The sequence below is a fragment of the Eptatretus burgeri genome, chromosome 13, assembly GCF_056783735.1.
Source record: "Eptatretus burgeri isolate ZD-2024b chromosome 13, Ebu_testis_v1, whole genome shotgun sequence".
Taxonomy (NCBI): domain Eukaryota; kingdom Metazoa; phylum Chordata; class Myxini; order Myxiniformes; family Myxinidae; genus Eptatretus; species Eptatretus burgeri.
This window is the reverse complement of record NC_140973.1, coordinates 63,952,720-63,973,812: the sequence shown is the minus strand read 5'-3', so window position 1 is coordinate 63,973,812 and position 21,093 is coordinate 63,952,720. Positions and strand designations below refer to the sequence as shown.

At 44.8% G+C, this 21,093-nt stretch overlaps 1 protein-coding gene across 1 annotated transcript in view; it reads left to right on the top strand.

The window, feature by feature from the left end:
• The window catches only part of ALKBH8 (alkB homolog 8, tRNA methyltransferase), a 50,172-nt gene that overhangs the window by 15,090 nt on the left and 13,989 nt on the right, over positions 1-21,093 (top strand). The gene's annotated exons all lie outside the window — the stretch shown is intronic.

The window sequence follows — 21,093 nt, the reverse complement described above, 5'->3', positions numbered from 1 at the left end:
CAAGGTCAGCTGCTATGCAATGACACCATTCACTAAGTTTTACCATACCCAGTAGAGAATATATAGGCTCCTGAAGGTAGGGCAGTTTTTGCAAATTTTGAAGTCACGTGATGCGAAAACGAAAGCGAAATTCGAAAATCCGTCCTGACCAAATTTAGATATTGTCCCATACATTCATATGCCACAATCAAATTCAAGATCGCTTGAGAAATGGCAGAGGAGATAGAATTTGAAAATCGTCATTTTCGCAAATTCAAAGGCCTCGTGACTTTGACCTTGACCGTCGGTGACCTTGAAAGTCATACCATCGTGTACGTCTCATCGACCTCTATCAGGATCACTAATGACCAGATCTCCCGCTTCAACTTCATTGTGAACGGACGGACGGACGGACGGATCGAAGGACATTGACACCCATATTATTAGGTCATGCTCGAAGAGATGACCTAAAGAACAATAAAAACCAAACCTGATACGAATGGGTGGTTTTCCAGCAAAATGTTTCCCTTACTTTGTTTTGTTTTCTTTTGTCTTGTTTTTGCCTTTTTCTCACTTGCACTCAAACACTTAGGGTAACGCACATTGTTTGTGTGTTTATGACTTTTTACTGTCTTCATAAATAATAAACAATTGCTTGTCGTGGTTGAAAAAGAGTCAAGGAATACAGTACAGTATTACATATGTGCAAGTGCATTGGATAATGGTGTGGACTCTCCACAAACTGCATATGGGATATCAATTTAATATGTACACAATATTGGGATTCCTCCCCTGCCAGCCCCCCACCAGAAATCTTCACTCCAACACTTTCCTTTCCAACCCATTACTCGTATCTTAAACATATTTTGCCTTCCTGTGTGTGTGTTTTATATATACATATTATATATTTATTTATATATATATATATATATATATATATATATATATATATATATATATATATATATATCTTTATATTTATATTTATATATATATATATTTATTAACGTATCCCCGTCGTTAAGTGGCGCATGACTACAGCCAAAACGGTACACGATTGTGCAGAAATTTTAGGGCCACCTTACTCACCATTTTCGTCGGGGACTCACTTTATAGCTGTGCAGTGTCAAGTTTCGTTCAAATCGGGCAACGAAAAAATTATTTTAAAAATCAATTCCCGATTCAGTCAAGAACTCTTCGGGAGAATTTGATCAATGCAAACAACCTCAGCGGTATAGTTCGCTGGAGCTATCTTTTTTTTTCTTGAAATGATTTTTTTAATCAACTGCTGTCACAAGAGGAACCCAACGGGTTCACAGGTCATCTCGTATTTATCGATATACTAGGTGAATGCACCCGGCGCTGCCCGGATTCTTTTTGAATGAATTTAATCTTCTATACATATGTCTGACGCGAGCACAGTATCAGTTCCCTATTGGGCCATGGCAGTCATAGGCTAAGGGGGTTGGTGAGGGGGAAACACACCCCCTTCCACCCCACCCCCCTCCCCGGCCGAGGGGCCTTGCCACATAGCCTATAACCTTCCCGGGGCCCATCCCGACATTTTTTGTTTCAGTGGTTAGCTCCTATCTTTCACCTTTCAGGAGATTAGCACGTGCAGACAAACAAACAAACAGACAAACAAAAACTTAAAATCATATGTTAGATATATTGTATATGGCGTTGGCCCCATGTCAATCGGCTGAACTTGAAAAATTAACGTTACGAAATCAAGTGATGACGTCATAATTCGGAAACCGGAAGTCGGAAGTACAATTCTTTTACATCGGGACACTCCCGGGTACATGTTCTGTCAGCATGTGAAGTTTGGTGAGGATCAGTCCAGTACTTTTCGCGTGCATAGGTCACAGAGAAACACACACACAGACAGACAAACTTTCAAATATATATATATATATATATATATATATATATATATATATATATATATATATATATATATATATATATATATATATATATATATATATATATATATATATATATATATATATATAATTTTTTTGTATATATTTATAAATATTTTTTTAATATATGTATATTATTCAAATATTCTTACTCTCATTGCAGAGCGTTAGTTCTGCCGAAGCAGTTTCTTGGCTGAGATCGTGCTCAGTTGCCATTCCTCTCCCAGCAGTAGTTGGGGCAGGAATTTTGAATTTGTTCATTGGTACTGGCGATAGCTCTCTTATTCTTTGTGAAGGACACCGTGGGATCTTTAATGTCCAACGAATGCTTGTAGTCGGGATGTCGTTTTTAGTCCATCCGAGAGATGGCACACATTTATGAATCACCCTGCCTGTTAGCTATAAAGTCATCGCAGTGGTGACTGAGTCAGGATTCCAACCCAGGGTGGACGGCCTCGAGTTGAGTGTCGGTCTCTGCCATCCTGTCAGTCCGTGTGTGTATTTCGATTCGTTGTACCATGCTGACAGCGTCTGTGCTGCCGAATCGGTTTCTTGGCACGAATTATTCTGGGTGGTTTTCCATTGCCTTTCCAGCATGAGTAAATACATACCTAATGCTCCCCTCGCCTGATTGTCAGTTTTAAATCTTTACCTCATTTTTAGCTCACCTGGAGGCTGGAACTTCGTTCCGGGGAGTTTATGGGATGGTGTGCCGTTCGTCCGTCCATCCATCCGTCCACAAACACTTGCAACTTTTTCTCAGCACCAACACAAACAATTCCGATGAAATTTGACCACAACCTTCATCACCCATAATGTACCAAAATCTGTTCACACCATGAATAAAAATCGTGGTCTCAGAGATTGAATGGGGGGTTGCCCCCCAACATAGGTATTTGTTTTCTTCTCTGAAACTATACACACAATTTCGATGAACCTTGACCATAACCTTTATCATCCATGATGTACCACAGTTTGTTCATGCTATTTCAAAACAATTAGGGTCTGAGAGAGTCTACGGGTGGGGGGGGGGTGGTGGTTGCCCCCCCCAAATAGATATCTCCTATAGCGTTGGTTCATTTGTACATTTTGCTGATTCTGTCACATGTTGACTTCCTCTTCAGTATCATTATTCTAGCAGGTCAGCACCCTCGGGTATTGCACCTTTTTTCCCCCCATGCATTCTCCATAAGTAGATCACTACATTTGTAACACCTTGTGTTACAGCGGAGACGATATGCTGGTTTGTTATGTCCAAAGAAAACTTGAGTTTCCGAAATCATGAACTTTCCAATAATAAATCATGAACTTTGTATGAAGTTATTTCCTTGACAGTACTTCTGCCATTGCGAAAAAAGCGAGAAAGGAGCAACACGACAGAAGGAAAGTTAGACGAGGATGCACTGCCTGGTTCGTTTGGCATTCATGAGCGAAGCAAGGTTGCAGAATCACGTTCATTCAACATTGGTTCATTCATTTAACATTCACCATTGGAATGTTCACATTCACCACCTCTTCATTCATCCAACATTCACCATGGTTCATGTACCGTGGTTCATGTACCGTGGTTCATGTACCGTGGTTCATGTACCATGATTCATTCACCATTGGTTCATGTACCGTAGTTCATTCACCATTGGTTCACGTACCGTGGTTCATGTACCGTAGTTCATTCACCATTGGTTCACGTACCGTGGTTCATGTACCGTAGTTCATTCACCATTGGTTCACGTACCGTGGTTCATTCACCAATGTTTCACGTGCCGTGGTTCATTCAGCAATGGTTCACGTGCCGTGGTTCATTCACCAATGGTTCATGTACCTTGGTTCATTCATTAAACATTCAGCATTGCTGAACTTGTTCTTGTTCCAATGTATTATTCACGCGAGTGATTGTGACGTATTGCCATCATTCATCTGTCTGTCTCTTCCCGTCCCTCATTTATTTATCGATAAACTTTCACCTGTTTTTCAGAAAAGTACACCAGTCAGGTATCGACGGATATCCAGCATCGGAGTACTCTGCCAACGACTACTAGAGCTCCTACCATCACTGCTTTCTTTAAGGGCTCCAATTATATTTCTTCCTTTCTTGGGTTGTCTGAGGAGCATTTGGCCCAAGTCTTTCACGAACCGACTGGCCAGGAATGCCGTTCGATTGAAGGCGATTTGGGCAAAAACAAGAATGTGTAACTTGCTCAGGATGCCAGAGATAACTCACCTCATCTTCGTGAAGGCCACCGTGGGATCTTTACCGTCCACCAAGTACTGTACCAGTGATAGCAGACGAGACACGCAGGTTAGCATCTATCCAAGGGACGGCACACACAATGAAGTCTCGCCCTGCACGTGAAACACCACGATGGCAGTTTATAGCTGGGTTGGGATTAAAGGCGGATGTGCAAACCTCTGCTCTATCTTGGCAGCCCTTGTACATCTTACAGTTAAGGATAAAAGTAATAATGGAGTGAAGCGAGTACGAGCCAGCAATGGATAACATTTAATGGCATGCCTACTGGAAAAAAAACGTAAAGGAAATTTTGGCAAAACAAGAGGGAAATCAAAGAGTGTTGAAAAGTTAAAAGAAAAACAAGACATCACGAAGGCAGAATAAAACACCGAGTGGAACCGTATCGGTCTCGATACGTATCGGTCTCGATTCATTGGTCTTACCGGTACCAGTTGGTTCATCAAGCAGGTACTCGAACTTCGTTAACAATGAATCGACCAACCAGGTGCAGCACGAACAAGTAAAGGTTTATTAACGTGTGACGACGTTTGAAAGGGGTGAAACGCCTTCGGGTGTAAAAGCAGGAACAGGTGCTTGGTTCTCTTGATATGACGTGAAAGGTAACACCATCTTAACAGGTGTTCATCTGTACGATCTTTTTCCGCAAATGCAAAGGTATTTATTGACTCGAGAGGAACGCATCAGAACCGAAGGTTCCACCAACTGCTACGGCTGCCCAGTAGGCAAGGCTCAGGTCTGACGTGTCGACCACCAGGCGTCCAGGAGTGGTCATGGTCCGGAACTGTGCAGGACATTGGAGGTCGGCCGTTGGTTACCTTTCAAGGTGGGAGGCGTCACGTGACTGCACTCACTCTCTCTCTCCATCGAGTGCAGCCTGTGGCTGCTGATTGCATCATTGGTTGGGACTCGGCTATGCCGCTGATGCAGTGTCCCCCTTACCAGTACACACTGGTACTCATTTTGCCGACCTCGGAAGGATAACAGGCTGAGTCAACCTCCTGGTGCATTTAATTCAGCGGCCAACGGGGCTTGAACTCAGGACCCTAGGATCCCAAGCCACCACCCTAACCACTAAGCCAACACCAGGCTGTGACTCAGGACCCTAGGATCCCAAGCCACCACTCCAACCACTAAGCCAACTCCAGGCTGTGACTCAGGACCCTAGGATCCCAAGCCACCATTCCAACCACTAAGCCAACACCAGGCTGTGACTCAGGACCCTCGGATCCCAAGCCACCACCCTAACCACTAAGCCAACACAAGGCTGTGACTCAGGACCCTAGGATCCCAAGCCACCACTCCAACCACTAAGCCAACACCAGGCTGTGACTCAGGACCCTAGGATCCCAAGCCACCACACCAACCACTAAGCCAACACCAGGCTGTGACTCAGGACCCTAGGATCCCAAGCCACCACCCTAACCACTAAGCCAACACCAGGCTGTGACTCAGGACCCTAGGATCCCAAGCCACCACCCTAACCACTACAGTAAGCCAACACCAGGCTGTGACTCAGGACCCTAGGATCCCAAGCCACCACCCTAACCACTAAGCCAACACCAGGCTGTGACTCAGGACCCTAGGATCCCAAGCCACCACCCTAACCACTAAGCCAACACCAGGCTGTGACTCAGGACCCTAGGATCCCCAGCTACCACCCTAACCACTACACTAAGCCAACACCAGGCTGTGACTCAGGACCCTAGGATCCCAAGCCACCACTCCAACCACTAAGCCAACACCAGGCTGTGACTCAGGACCCTAGGATCCCAAGCCACCACTCCAACCACTAAGCCAACACCAGGCTGTGACTCAGGACCCTAGGATCCCAAGCCACCACCCTAACCACTACAGTAAGCCAACACCAGGCTGTGACTCAGGACCCTCGGATCCTATGCCACCACCCTAATCACTAAGCCAACACCAGGCTGTGACTCAGGACCCTCGGATCCCAAGCCACCACCCTAACCACTAAGCCAACACCAGGCTGTGACTCAGGACCCTAGGATCCCAAGCCACCACTCCAACCACTAAGCCAACACCAGGCTGTGACTCAGGACCCTAGGATCCCAAGCCACCACCCTAACCACTAAGCCAACACCAGGCTGTGACTCAGGACCCTAAGATCCCAAGCCACCACCCTAACCACTAAGCCAACACCAGGCTGTGACTCAGGACCCTAGGATCCCAAGCCACCACTCTAACCACTACAGTAAGCCAACACCAAACTGTGACTCAGGACCCTCGGATCCCAAGCCACCACCCTAACCACTAAGCCAACACCAGGCTGTGACTCAGGACCCTAGGATCCCAAGCCACCACTCTAACCACTACAGTAAGCCAACACCAAACTGTGACTCAGGACCCTCGGATCCCAAGCCACCACCCTAACCACTAAGCTAACACCAGGCTGTGACTCAGGACCCTAGGATCCCAAGCCACCACCAAGCTGTGACTCAGGACCCTGGGATCCAAAGCCACCACCCGAACCACTAAGCCAACACCAGGCTGTGACTGCACTCTATGGATCAGACGGTGAGAGCCAATTCGTTCTCATCGACGTGAACGCTTCATTCTGCAAGGCTCACTGTGTTACTCGGTTTTCTGCTTGTCCGCCCTTCCTTCCATCAACTCAAACGCTTGACCTTGTAAATCTGAATTTTAAAATATTGTGCACACCCGTTCAGTACGAGTTGAGGACGAAGCAGTGACGTTTTTGATGCCATTCTAGGATTACGTGAGTCGAAGGCCTCAGGTTCGAGTACGTTTTTCAAAAAAAACGATAAGATAGAAGAATAAGGATGAGAAAATTTTTCTCGGGTCTTCGTTGTGACATCTCATTAATAATTTAGCTGGGGGTTAGTCGATTAATAGAATCCCCCGGGAGTTGGACTACTGGAGTTTACGCAAGAAAGGAGTACCTCAACGCTTACAACCGAACAACAACCAAGGTCAAAACAGTACACAGAATGACGGAGAGCTTCGAAGTCGAGGTTGCCCTTCATCAAGGGTCGGTACTAAGTCCGTTATAGTTCGTCATCGTCTTGGACGTCATCAGCCAAGAATGCCGAACCGGCCTTCTCTGGGAAATGCTGTTTGCAGACGACTTGGCGATCATGGCAAAAACGGAGAAAGATCTGCAAAACCAACTTCAAAATTGGCAGAGAAGTTTGGAACAGAAAGGAATGAAGATGAATGTGAATAAGACAGTATCAATGACCAGTGGGAAGAATAAGACCAAGAGAAAAATGAACATCAAGGATACAGGGGGAGCAACCTTGAGCCAAGTGGAGGACTTTTTGTATTTGGGAAGTATTGTGGATAGAAATGGAGGCAGTGAGAAGGCTGTGAGGGATAGAGTGAAAGCAGGCTGGAAGAAATGGAGGGAGGTCACTGGTGTAACATATGACAAGAAGTTACCATTGAAACTGAGGATTAAGGGATACAAGACAGTCATGAGACCAGTGCTCCCGTATGGAGCTGAAACGTGGGCATTGAAGAAGAAGGAAGAGCGACTACTCATGAGAACAGAGATGAGAATGTTGAGGTGGATTATGAGCATCAGTCAAAGAGAAAAGAAAATGAACCAAGAGCATCAAGGAAATGGCAGGAGTGGTTGGGATCGAGGAGAAGGTGAGAGAGGCAAGGTTGAGGTGGTTTGGACATGTGAAACGGAGAGGGGAAGAGGAACCATCAAGGAAAGCAATGGAATTGAATGGTACCTGGGAGAAGGAAAAAGAGGAAGACAAGCGAAAAGATGGATGGACTGTGTTTATGAAACACCATGGAATGAAGGAGGAATGGGCCCTGGATCGGTTGATGTGGAAAAAGGCTGCTCGTTGGGATGGAGGTGACCCCAGCTAAATGGGAAAAGTCTACGAAGAAGAAGATTAATAATAACAATCGCATATTCTTCATAGGCCATGTCATCAATGACGTCATAAACGCTGATATTCCATTCAGCCGACATTAAACCTCCAGCAGTGGCCCGGAAACCATATATTATAAGTAGTTGTCACTTATAAAGCCGTGCTGGATTGATATCATCAATGAAGAGATATCCTATAAATTGATATATGCTTGGTACACAATCAAAACTGCGAAATGTCACGCAAAGGTGAAGCTCTACACACACCGACATCATGCAGCCAAGAGTCTGAAATACCTACATTTGTACAATTTCTCGAAGATCTCAGGTTCGAGTACAGAGAAGGTTCTCAGGTTCTCACGAGTCCGTTTATTATGTTATTTTTAGGGAGGGGGAGGGGGGGGGACTGTTTACCCCTTCGAGGAACTTATACTTTATAATTATTGGAGGTGTGCTGACATACTAGAATTATTACCATGTATTTGTCCTGGTGAGGGTATATGTGCGTAAAGACCTGTCCTGGTGAGAATGAACAACAAAATAATTCTCTCAATCACCTGGTCCTCATAGGTAGCTTATGGGAAGTTCGATCGCTTTCCAAACGGTTCCTGTTTTTTTATCTATTATTTGCAACACCTGAGTTACCTTTCGACGCAACACCACATTGCTGAGAAGCTTTTACTTGTGACATACACTCATGTCACCGCATCACATTCGTTCCGTATTAAATTTATTTTTTTCAGAGTTTGCTGTGTAAACGGTTAAACTATCTTTCAAACTAGCCTCGGTGTGGTGGTGTGTATCAAAGTCAGCCCACACATAGGTTCTTCAGCTCAACCGTTTTTAATGGCGTCGCTTGCGCCCAAACTCCACAGCTCTCTGATGTCACTCTCGGTTCCGCCTCATCAGTTCTGGTTCATCATGCATTCATTAATATTCATGCAACTCCCAATACCACATGTGGTGAAATCATAGGTTCTTAACCAGGGGTACGAAACCTCCAAGCTGGGGGTACGAGACAAGCCGCCCCCAAAAAATTCAATTCCAAAATAAGGGTATAACAGTATTTGAAGAAAAAAAAGAAGGGTTAAAATGTTTTGATTGAAAAAAATTACAAGGGTTGAACTTCCGGTTCCGGGTTTTGAGATGGCGGCTGGTTCTCTCAGGGGTCTCTACCGACTTTCTCAAAGTTAAGTTTCTGGTTGTTATTTGTCACGTTTTAACTGTTTATTTTCTGACCTACATGTTTACTGTGTGTTCCAAGTTCGATTTTGTTTCAAAAACTGCTATTTTGTGAGTTTTCGTCGATCTTGTCTTATTGGGTTTCCTTGAGGCCGATCCATCTTTTCCGTCTAGGTGTATGATCATCTTTATTTGTATTTTCTCCCTATTACCATCAGTTCCTTTTTTCCCCACCCCCCCCCCCCCCAATCTATCCATCCCAACTACACCCTCTGTTTCTTGTCTTAAATTCTTTAAAAAAACAAAAACCCCTTCTCCATACCCATGAGAACCGATCCCTCTGCCTCCTCTTCTTCTTATTCATCTTCTTTTTTGGAGATGGAGGAGAGAGGGCAAGGGAAGGAGGCAGCCTTGTGGATGTGAGGAGGACCAACTTTGAGAAAGGGGAGTGAGGGTGGCCAACTTTGAAAAGGGGGAGTGAGGGGGGGAACTTTGTGAAGGGGGAGTGAGGGGGTGATTGGAGGGAGTAGAAATTTTTTCTACCCTCTGCATTTGCCGATCCGAATTCACCATTCACCTCACGATTTTTCTTCAACCGTTCCTTTACCTAATCTTATGCAATCTTTATTTTAAAATAATAACAACAACAATAAAAACGGTCTCTTAAAATGCTTCATCTTCCTCTTTCACACGTGTGGTTCTCATTACTGGATCATAATTCATGACTCTTTTTCTATTTCAACAGACTGCTCTCAATTCTACCTTTCCTTCATCCCTTGTCTAAAAAGTCCAACTGCGACAACATTTCTTCTCTCCATTCTCATAATTTGCCTTTATTGCATCATTCAAGTAATGTCTTCAGTCGCATCTCTGAACTAAAAATTTTTAAAACCCCAATTTGCTTTGCATATTGGTTTTCCATCAATCATCCTTTTTTTTTCCAACTTCAGTGCCAATTCACCTCTCTCACCCTTCCCTCTCAAAGCAACCATCACACTCTTCCACCTCCAAGCTTCCCTCTCACCTTTCTCAAAAACTCCCCTCACCTTCCTCCCTCAACTCTCCCTTCTCAAAGTTGCCCCCTCCTCACTCCCCCTTCTCAAAGTTTCCCCCCTCACTCCCCCTTCTCAAAGTTGGCCCTCCTCACTCCCCTTTCTTAAAGTTTCCCCCTCCTCATATCCACAAGGCCTCCTCCTTCCCCTGCCCTCTCTCCTCTATCTCATCACTCCACCTCCTCAAACCCTCAACTGCCTTCTGCTCCCTCTCTTATTACTCCCCACTCTACCACAACCCAGTACCACAGAGCCTTTTCTCCTCCTCATCCGGCCCTCTCCCCGAGCTCTTCTGCAACCCCCCACACTTTTTCAACAACTCTCCTTACCCCCCCTCCTCCCTCGTCCTACCCTCCCCCTCCCTTCCCTTGCACCCAAAGCCTCCTCCCTCCCTCTACCTTAACAGTGTGGACCTCAAACATTCGGGGCCTTCACACAAACCTGACAGATCTTTCCATACAGGTTGCCACTGACAAACCAGACATAATCTGTTTAACAGAAACTTTCCTCCTCCAAGACGTCTCTGACTCCCGAGTCGCACTCCCTGGTTACTCCCTCCTCTGGTATGAGAGAACTGAGCCTCGTCCTGGTGGAGGAGTTGCTCAGTTTATCAAAGACTCTATTCCTCAGTCTTCATGCTCTGCCCTCACTCCCCCATGCCCCCAGGAATACCTCTGGCTATGGCTTCCCCTCCACTCCCACCTCATGTTTGTATGTGTGCTGTTCCATTCACCAAACAGTGATGACTCCATTTACACCTCGCTATCCAAAAACATGGACCAACTTCTGTCCTCTCATCCAAACTCTCTCGTCCTCATATGTGGTGACTTCAATTGTCATCATGTCAGTTGGCTGGGTGTGGGTACCTCTCACCTGTCATGGCACCTCAGCAAAAGATTTCTGCGGCTCATTGGGACTGACTCAATCGGTCAACTTCCCGACCCAGATCTCAACAAACAGTACTCCAACTTTTATGGATCTGATTTTGACAAATTTCCCTGACAATATCTGATGATCTTCCTTTGCTCCAATCGGTTCTTCTGACCACGTGCTTATCAAAGTGGACATCTCTCCGGCTGTTATCAGAGAACCACCTCAGTGCGGTTGAGTCTGGCATTTCACTCAGGCTGACTGGCCGGGTCTTCAAGCAGTCATCAAACTTCTAGATTGGTCTCCCATTGCTACTTTCTCCAACATCAACTCATCCTGGGAATTCTTTCAAAGAAACTTGCTCTCCCTCATGCACAGATTTATCCCCTCCCGTCTTCAGTTGTTCTACAATTCTTCCCACCCATGGTTCACTGAAGCTTGTGGTGAGGCAGTTGTTCTGAAACAACTTGCCCTTGCCTCTCGGAAAGCAAATCCAACTGAGGGTAATCTCAGTTCCTTCCATAAAGCTCGGAACAAGTGTGTATCTATCCTCAGGAGAGCCAGAAAACCACATCTTTCTCATCTCAAATCAGAACTCTCAAACCTCTCTTCCTCCTCCAAATCCTGGTGGCATCGAATCAAATCTGTTTCTGGTGTATGTTCCTCCTCCATCCCCTCCCTCACCTCAAATGGCCGCACTGCTGACGCCGCACGTGAAATGGCTGAATGCCTAAACTCGGTGTTTGCATCGAAATGTTGTGTCTGAAACCCATTGCTTTCTGTACCCACCTTACCCAGTTGCACCCAGCTGTCCCTGGACTCTGTGTCCTTTTCTTCTGACAAAGTGGAGAGCTTGCTGTCAAACCTCGACTCAGATTCTGCAACCGGTCCAGACGGCATCAGCCCACGTGTCCGAAAAAACCTGCTATGTTGATCTTGTTCACCCTCTCTCTGTTCTGTTCACCCTCTCATTTTCTCAAGGTCATCTGCCATCTGCTTGGAAATCAGCAAACACTACTGCTCTACATGAAAAGGTGCAAAAACAGATCCCTGCAACTATAGACCAATCAGCCTTCTCCCAATCATCAGCAAGGTTATGGAATCCATCATCGCTTCAGACATGAAATCCTTCCTCTTCTCCAATGGCTTGATTTCCGATCATCAATTTGGTTTCAGACCAGGTCACTCTACCCTGGATTTGCTGCTTCTGCTCTCCCAATAATGGATGGAGGTCCTCAATGTGAGACATGGAATCAGTGCCATACCCCTTCACATATCACATGCTTTTCACATGATCTGGCACCCTGCCCTGCTCACCAAACTCTCTTCCTATGGTATCCAAGGCCATCTCCACTCAGGGCTCGCAGACTTCCTCTCCTGTTACAGCCAACCTGTGGCTCCAAATGGAGTTCTCTAAATCCCCTCTTCCTGTCCAGGCTGGAGTTCCTCAAGGCAGTGTTCTGGGCCCTGTTCTTTTTCTGGTTTCCATCAATGACCTCTCCAACTCTCTGGAAAATCGAGATGACTGCACCCTCTGCTGTACCATCTGTCATCCCTTCGACCGGCAAGCAGCAGCTTCTTCGCTCTCTACAGATCTGGATAAAGTCACAAACTTGTCCAACACGTGGAACATGTCTTTCGATCCTGACAAATCTCACACTCTCACTTTGTCTCTCTTAAAGGACCATTTGGAACCCCCCCCCCTTTCATTCCTTTCATTCAGAAGAAGTCCTTTCGTCCAAGCTTCTGGGTCTCACTATCTGTCATGACCTTTCCTGGGAAAGCCACATTTCCAATCTGGCCTCCAAAGCCAGTTGCCAACTGGGCATCCTCCGTCGTGCAAAGTCCTTCCTCGGCCCACCTGAACTCCTGACCACGTACAAAGCTTTCATCCGCAGCCTGACGGAGTACTGCTCTCCCCTATGGGTTGGTGCTCCTGCCTCTCACCTTTTGTGGCTTCTCGCTGTGGAAACCAAGGCATTTAGGATCATTGGTATCGCCCGCGGTGAGGCTGAGTCTTTGGGCCTCTCACTCTCTCACCGCAGGCGGGTCGGTAGCTGTTCTGTCTTCAACCGTCTCCGCTCTGGTCTCGCCCCCCCCCAACTCTGTCTGCGATTTGTTCCCCCCATGTTCCCACAGGGCGCTCAAGGTCCACCAGCAACCCTCTTCTGGTAAAACTGCCAAAATCATGAATCACTGCTCACCTTCACTCTTTCATTCCTCTTTTTTCCCGCCTTTGGAATAAACTCCCACACTCTCTTCAATCCCACTCTTCCCTCCAGGTCTTCAAAACAGCTATTCACCACCACTTATCTTCCCCCATCCAAAACCACGATCTTTTCATCTCCTCTTAATCCACCCCAAACCCATCTCCTAAAAATTCCCTGCCTTCCTTCCTGAAAGTTCCCTGTCGTGTAAGGTCCTGAAAGTCCCTGTGGTGTCCATCTTGTATACCCCGTGTTCCCTGCCCCATCCCTCTCCCTTCCACAGATCTCTGTTCCCCACTATTTTGTCCTTCCCTCTCCCACCCCTCTTGTCTCATGCCCCCCTTGCTATGCATTGTGTGTTAGCTCTCATACGAGCCTCGACAATGTATACAAAAAAAGGAGCAGGGTGGGAGCAAATGTCTCTGAATGGAGAGAAAGGCATCGTCATGAAGATGACCCCAACGCTACCCAGAATGCCCTGGAAAGTTACCCGTCAACCCCCTCCCCCCCCCTCCTCCACATGCTCACCGTCCATGTTTGTATGAAGTCAAATCTGGTGTTGTCTCACGTATTTGTCTGCATGTTGGTTCGTGATTTGTGTTTCACATCCTCCGCGAGCCTTCGATCCCATAAAATATAAAAAGGAACTCAGCTTCGTGATGAGGCTGGAAGAGCCCTTTGAAGATTATTCCAAGAAGAAGAAGAAGCGTTCGTTCTTGAGGAGAGGACTCTCCAAGCACAAGGATTGCCAAACCTTGTGAATAATTCTAATTTCAGATCTCAGCTTGTGGCGCTGTAAAATCACCACGGGATCAACAAAATTCGAGGAATTCTGAAAACTCGCGGGGACATTAATCAAAGTGCGGACGCCCGGCTGTAACTCCCTACCGCGTGAGATTTTGGCGGGACAGAGATTAATTTCGATCAAGTTTGAAAATACAAACTTCAAGAACAAACGTGCCGAGCAGCACTATTTCAACAACATATATATACTCCACTATAAAAAGAGCGCCCGTTCCCAACAGAATGTTTCACAATTGTTTATACGTTTCAGAAACCACTCTTTGTTGGCTGATTCCTTTGTGTGAAAACAGGTTTCCATGACAACCTGGGCCAAAAGCCAAAACAAACAGCAAATATTCGGAATCACAATTCCAAGATGTTTCACTGCACTTAGGTCTTTAAATCCAAGTACGAAGGGAACTTCACATGACGGCAGGTTCAGGACACCCACTAAGAAATAATAAGGTGAAAATAATGTTTGTTTTCATTCCCCAGCTAAGACATTGCAAATGAACCCTTGGGAAAATCTGATATATTATTTATCCATTGATCAATTTTAAACCGCAATATGTACAACAGGTGAGATTTATGGGTAAATCATATAAAACTAAAGGGTACTCGGGAGAGCGCATACCTCCGCCACGTAAGGCCTGATCCACGAGAACATATCGGGTCCTTTACATTTTTGAAATATCATGCTATACAGGACTATATCGTTTTTGGCCTGATCTCTCAATGGTGAAGAATCACTTTAAAAATTCAATAATTCTCGTATCCAGATCTGGATTCGGATCTTCACCAAAATCGAATCATTTCGTCCTTGCCACACACCCAACCTGTCCTCCAAGTTTCTGCTGAATCCGTCCACAACGTTTTGAGATATTGTGCTTTTTATTAGTTTATGCAGATCTCTCTATGGAGAAGAATCACTTTTAAAAATTACACTGAACAACAAATTTCAAAAATTTTTTTTTACTGGAGATGTGTAAAGTGATTAACACTAATTTGGGTACGCTGATTTCAAAAATCATAACCGTTTTGCTGTATCACGTCAGGATTTTCAGGAACAGAAATATTCCCATTGCCTAGAAGTCAGAATTTCAATGAAATTTACATATGTCTTTAACATGTCTATTTCGTACAATTGTTGTTAACTTGTGTTATATTTCTTTCTTTCAGATAAAGATGAGTAGGCGTTCCTGTACCAATCATCCTGACAACTTCTGTTATGTCTGTGGTCGGTATACCAACAAAGATCAACAGCGAAGTATATCTACAGCAGTGAAAATGAAGGCCGCCTACTTTCACTACTTCGGGTGTAAGGTGGGGGACCAAGAACAGAGCTGGGCACCACACATCTGCTGCACAAGCTGTCACACAACCTTGACTCAGTGGTTGGTGGGCAAGCGCGCGAAAGCATGCCATTTGCGGTGCCCATGATATGGCGTGAGCTGCAGAATCATCATGATGATTGTTATTTCTGCTGCACAAGCATCGCCGGCTTCAACAAGAAGAATAAAGGTCACATCAAGTACGCTGACTGCGTCTCTGCTCGTAAACCTGTGCCTCATGATGACGAGAACCCCGTTCCAACACCTCCAGCTGATCAGAACATAGCTGTAAGCAGTGGTGAAGAGGATGGTGATGATGAACCTTTTGAACCCGACACTCAAGAATCACACCTTCTGAACCAGGGAGACTTAAATGATCTTGTAAGAGATCTCTCGCTGTCAAAGGCGAAGGCAGAGCTGCTTGGATCAAGGCTGCAGCAGTGGAATCTACTTGAACCTAACACCAAGATATCCTTGTTCAGAGCACGTCACAGAGACATGGCTGAGTTCTTTGAGATGGAAGACACGATGACATTCTGCAGTGACATCAACGGTCTGTTGAAAGAACTTGGGTGTGATCACGATCCTGCAGACTGGCGCCTCTTCATCGACTCGGGGAAGAACAGCTTGAAGGCTGTTTTTGCTCCACAATGGCAACGAGAAACCATCAGTCCCACTGGCTCACGCGTTCGGCATGACAGAGACCTATGAGACTATGCGGCAGCTGCTTGATTCCATCAAGTACAATGACTTCAACTGGCACATCTGCGGAGACTTGAAAGTGGTGGCGCTGTTGTTAGGGCTGCAGTCAGGCTACACGAAATACATGTGCTTCCTTTGTCTCTGGGATAGCAGAGACGACAAGAATCACTGGACGAAGAAAGATTGGGAAGAGCGAAAGAGCATGTACCTGGTCGACACAACGTGAAGCATGTCGCCCTTGTCGACCCAGCCAAGGTTTTCCTTCCACCACTCCACATAAAGCTCGGCTTGATGAAAAGTTTTGTACGGGCAATGGATCTGAATGGGCGTGGGTTTTTATTTTTTCCTCAAGGAAAAGTTTGGCAACACCTTGTCGGAGGCCAAGATCAAGGCTGGTGTCTTTGTTGGACCGCAAATCTGACAGATTATGAAGGATGAAACTTTTCCGACAACTCTAAACCCCAAAGAGCTGGCAGCGTGGAGGAGCTTCAAAGCTGTGACGGACAACTTCTTGGGGAACGAGCGCGCGGACAACTATGAAGAAATAGTGCAGCAGCTGCTGGAGTCCTTCAGGAAACTTGGCTCCAGGATGTCCCTGAAAATCCATTTCCTACACCAGCACCTGAACTTCTTCCCTGACAACTTGGGAGCAGTCTCGGACGAGCACGGCGAGCGATTCCACCAAGAGATTTCACTCATGGAGACGCGTTACCAAGGGCGGCACAACCCGAACATGATGGGCGATTTCTGCTGGTTCCTGCATCGTGAAACTGACACAGAGCAGCACAAACGCAAAGCCAAATGCCTAAAGCATTTTTAATTACATTCTAGTGGAGTTTTTCTGTAATTTCTATAATTTTGAAGCATTCATGATGAAATAAATGAATAAATGAATTTTTGTAAATTTCATTGAAATCCTGACTTCTAGGCAATGGGAATATTTCTGTTCCTGAAAATCCTGACGTGATACAGCAAAACGGTTATGATTTTTGAAATCGGCGTACCCAAATTAGTCTAAATCACTTTACACATCTCCAGTAAAAAAATTTTGTTGTTCAGTGTTATCAGATCTGAATGCAGATTCGGATATTCACCTAAATCAAATCAATTCCTCCTTGTCACACACCCAGCGTGTCCACCAAGTTTCATCCGAATCCGTCTACAACTTTTTGAGCTCTCGTGCAAAATATCATTTTTGGCCCTTTCTCTCAATGGTGAAGAATCATTTAATTCTCGTAGTCGGATCCGGATCTGGATCTTCACTAAAATCCAATCAGTTTGGCCTTGTCAGACACGCAACCTGTCCACAAAATTTCATCCGGATCCGTCCACAACTTTTTGAGATATCTTGCACACAGACAGACAAACAAACAGACAAGCCGGGAGGTGGGGTTGGGTCGCCGAGCATGGAAACTATAAGATATAGAGCAAAATGGATGTCATATAGCGGATAGGGAATCACCTTAAGATTACGCATATCAAATGTCATCCAGTTCCATCTCCTGATAACTAGTCGGTATCCATTTGAATGAAAAGTACCGAAAATGCGGTTTGAAATCTGAAATCCCCAAAGTTCAAGGGGGTGTTGTGGGTGAGCAAAGATCTAAATCGAAAATCCGGCTCGATCGTTTGTGCACAATGTATTCCAGACGGTTAGTGTGAATTTTCATGACCATCCGACCATAACCCTCGGAATAGCATTTGGCGTGAAGTCACCTCCAGCTCTCGTATATGGTCGATTTTTGCACTCATTGACCTTTGACCCCTGACCTAAGCGAAATCGGTCAATATGTCCTGAGGCAAAGTTGTAGTACTCATTGAGTACCATGAACCTGCAAAGTTTCATTCGTATCAATACACTCACCTGTCGCTAGGGGGCCTTCAATTTTGGCCAAATTTTCGCGCATACCCTAATTCTAGGGGGTGCTGCGGGTAAAGTATTCCATATATCACAAAAACCGGAATATATTTGATAGAGAATATATTCTCTATCATATGTACCTGTAGATCATTCGTGCTAAATTTCATAACCCAACGTGGGATAATGGATTTCGGAATTGATTTCGCGTGAGCAGTACCGATTTTGAAGGTTTTTTTGGTTGTTGCTAGGGAACCAAAGCGTCCCGAGCGACCATCACAATTTCCAAAGCACTCGGTCATAAGATGTACCTACCACCCGAGTTTGGTCAAAATCCACTCACGTTTACTACCAATTATGCTGATGACAAACGAACAAACATCCAAACAAGCAGTCATAGACTGGTACTTACGAAAACGTCAACTTGACCTCAGACCTTGTCTAATAAAAGCTGTCTCGAGAGAAGGTAGCGATGCAAACCAGAAGTTTCTACGATGATTCTGTACCAAACCATCAAAAATCGTAACGTCGACTGAAGCAAAAATCTCCATTTCTCCACGCAATTATTTAATATTATTTTATCGAAGTCACAACACCGAAATATTCGGCTATCCACCAACAATCTTTACATAATCCGATGGCTTAGCGAGCCAGGCATGCGACGATAACCTTTATTGGGATAAAAAATGACTTTTAAACACCATCTTTATCGAAAACACCATCAGCGCGCACACGCAAAACCTTTACGTGACTCAACGAAGCCTCTGCTCGAGCGCGCTACACCACGTGAAGAGCCGTGATGCGGCGAGTGAAATATTTTTAATACAATCTTAAAACGTCTCCAAAACATCCAATTTTTACCAGAATTTCGACAAACGACTTTTAAGCATCCTAAGCGACTGCAAAAACCGAAGACAAAATTAAAATCTAAGTTAAAACGAACTCGTAACGTCGACCAAAGCAAAAATACTCCATTTCTCCACATGAATTTATGGAATTATGTTTGACCTCACTGTGACCTTGACCTGTAACCGATTTTGACCAAAATCTAATCAGCGCTAGCCATCGCCCTCCTGAATCACGTGGTGTAATTTGACATTGGTAGCTTCTTCCCTTGTCGAGTTATCATGCCTACAAACAAACACACACACACACACACAAACAAACAAACACATAAACAGAGGACAGAAGTCATTAATATACTTACGAAATCTTTAGATTTCGTAAGTAACAAGCAGTCATTGACTGGTACTTACGAAATCGTCAACTTGACCTCTGACCTTGTCTAATAAAAGCTGTCTCTAGAGAAGGTAGCGACGCAAACCAGAAGTTTCTACGATGATTCTGCACCAAACCATCAAAATCGAATGTTTGATCTCACTGTGACCTTGACCTTTGACCGATTTTGACCAAAATCTAATCAGCATGAGCCATAACCCTCCTGAATCATGTGATGTAATTTGACATTGGTAGCTTCTTCCGTTCTCGAGTTATCGTGCCTAAAAACAAACACACACACAAACAGATGACGGAAGTCATCACTATACTTAAGAAATCTTTAGATTTCATAAGTAACAAGCAGTCATAGACTAGTACTTACGAAATCGTCAACTTGACCTCTGACCTTGTCTAATAAAAGCTGTCTCTGGAGAAGGTAGCGACGCAAACCAGAAGTTTCTACGATGATTCTGTACCAAACCTCTCATAAACATCCAATTTTTACCAGAATTTCGACAACCGAGTGTTAAGCATACTTTACCGTGACCAAAATTGAAGACAGGATTGAAATTGACTTTAAAACGAGTGTGTAATGCCGTGTGTTACAATCCCCCTCATTAGCATAATCTTCAGTTAAGCCTCAGATACGACACCCGACATAAATCTCATAAAACATCCGATTTTTACCAGAGTTTCGACACCCGAGTGTTAAGCATACTTCGCCATTACCAAAAGTGAAAACAGAATTGCGATCCGAGTTAAAACGAACTCGTAACGTCGACCGAAGCAAAAATCTCCATTTCTCCATGCATTTATTTAATATTATTTTATCAAAGTCGGAAAACCATAATATTCGGCCATCCACCAACTATCTTTACATATTCTGACGGCTTAGCGAGTCAGGCATGCGACGATAACCTTTATTGGGATAAGAAATGACTTAAACACCATCTTTATCGAAAACACCGTCAGTGCGCACACGCAAAACCTTTACGTGACTCAACGACGTGTCTGCTCAAGCGCGCTGCACCACGTGACGAGCCGTGACGCGGCGAGTAAAATATTTTTATACAATTTTAAAGCGTCTCCAAAACATCCGATTTTTACCAGAATTTCGACAACCGAGTGTTAAGCGTCCTAAGCGATCGCAAAAACCGAAGACAAAATTAAAATCGAAGTTAAAACGAACTCGTAACGGCGACCGAAGCAAAAATACTCCATTTCTCCACATGAATTTACGGAATTATGTTTGACCTCACTGTGACCTTGACCTTTGACCGATTTTGACCAAAATCTATTCAGCGCTAGCCATCACCCTCCTGAATCACGTTGTGTAATTTGACCTTGGTAGCTTCTTCCGTTCTCGAGTTATCTGTACCAAACCATCAAAATCGAATGTTTGATCTCACTGTGACCTTGACCTTTGACCGATTTTGACCAAAATCTAATCAGTGCTAGCCATCACCCTCTTGAATCACGTGGTGTGATTGGACATTGGGAGCTTCTTCCATTCTCGGGTTATCGTGCCTTCAAATAAATACACAAACAGAGGACGGAAGTCATCAATATACTGACGAAATCTTTAGATTTCTTGAGTAACAAACAGACAGAATTACTGACAATAAGGGTCACCTATTTTGGTGACCCAACAAACAAGCAAACAAGCAGTCATAGACTGGTACTTACGAAATCGTCAACTTGACCTCTGACCTTGTCAAATAAAAGCTGTCTCCAGAGAAGGTGGCGATGCAAACCAGAAGTTTCTCCGATGATTCTGTACCAAACCATCAAAAATCGTAACGTCGACCGAAGCAAAAATCTCCATTTCTCCACGCAACTATTTAATATTGTTTTATCAAAGTCA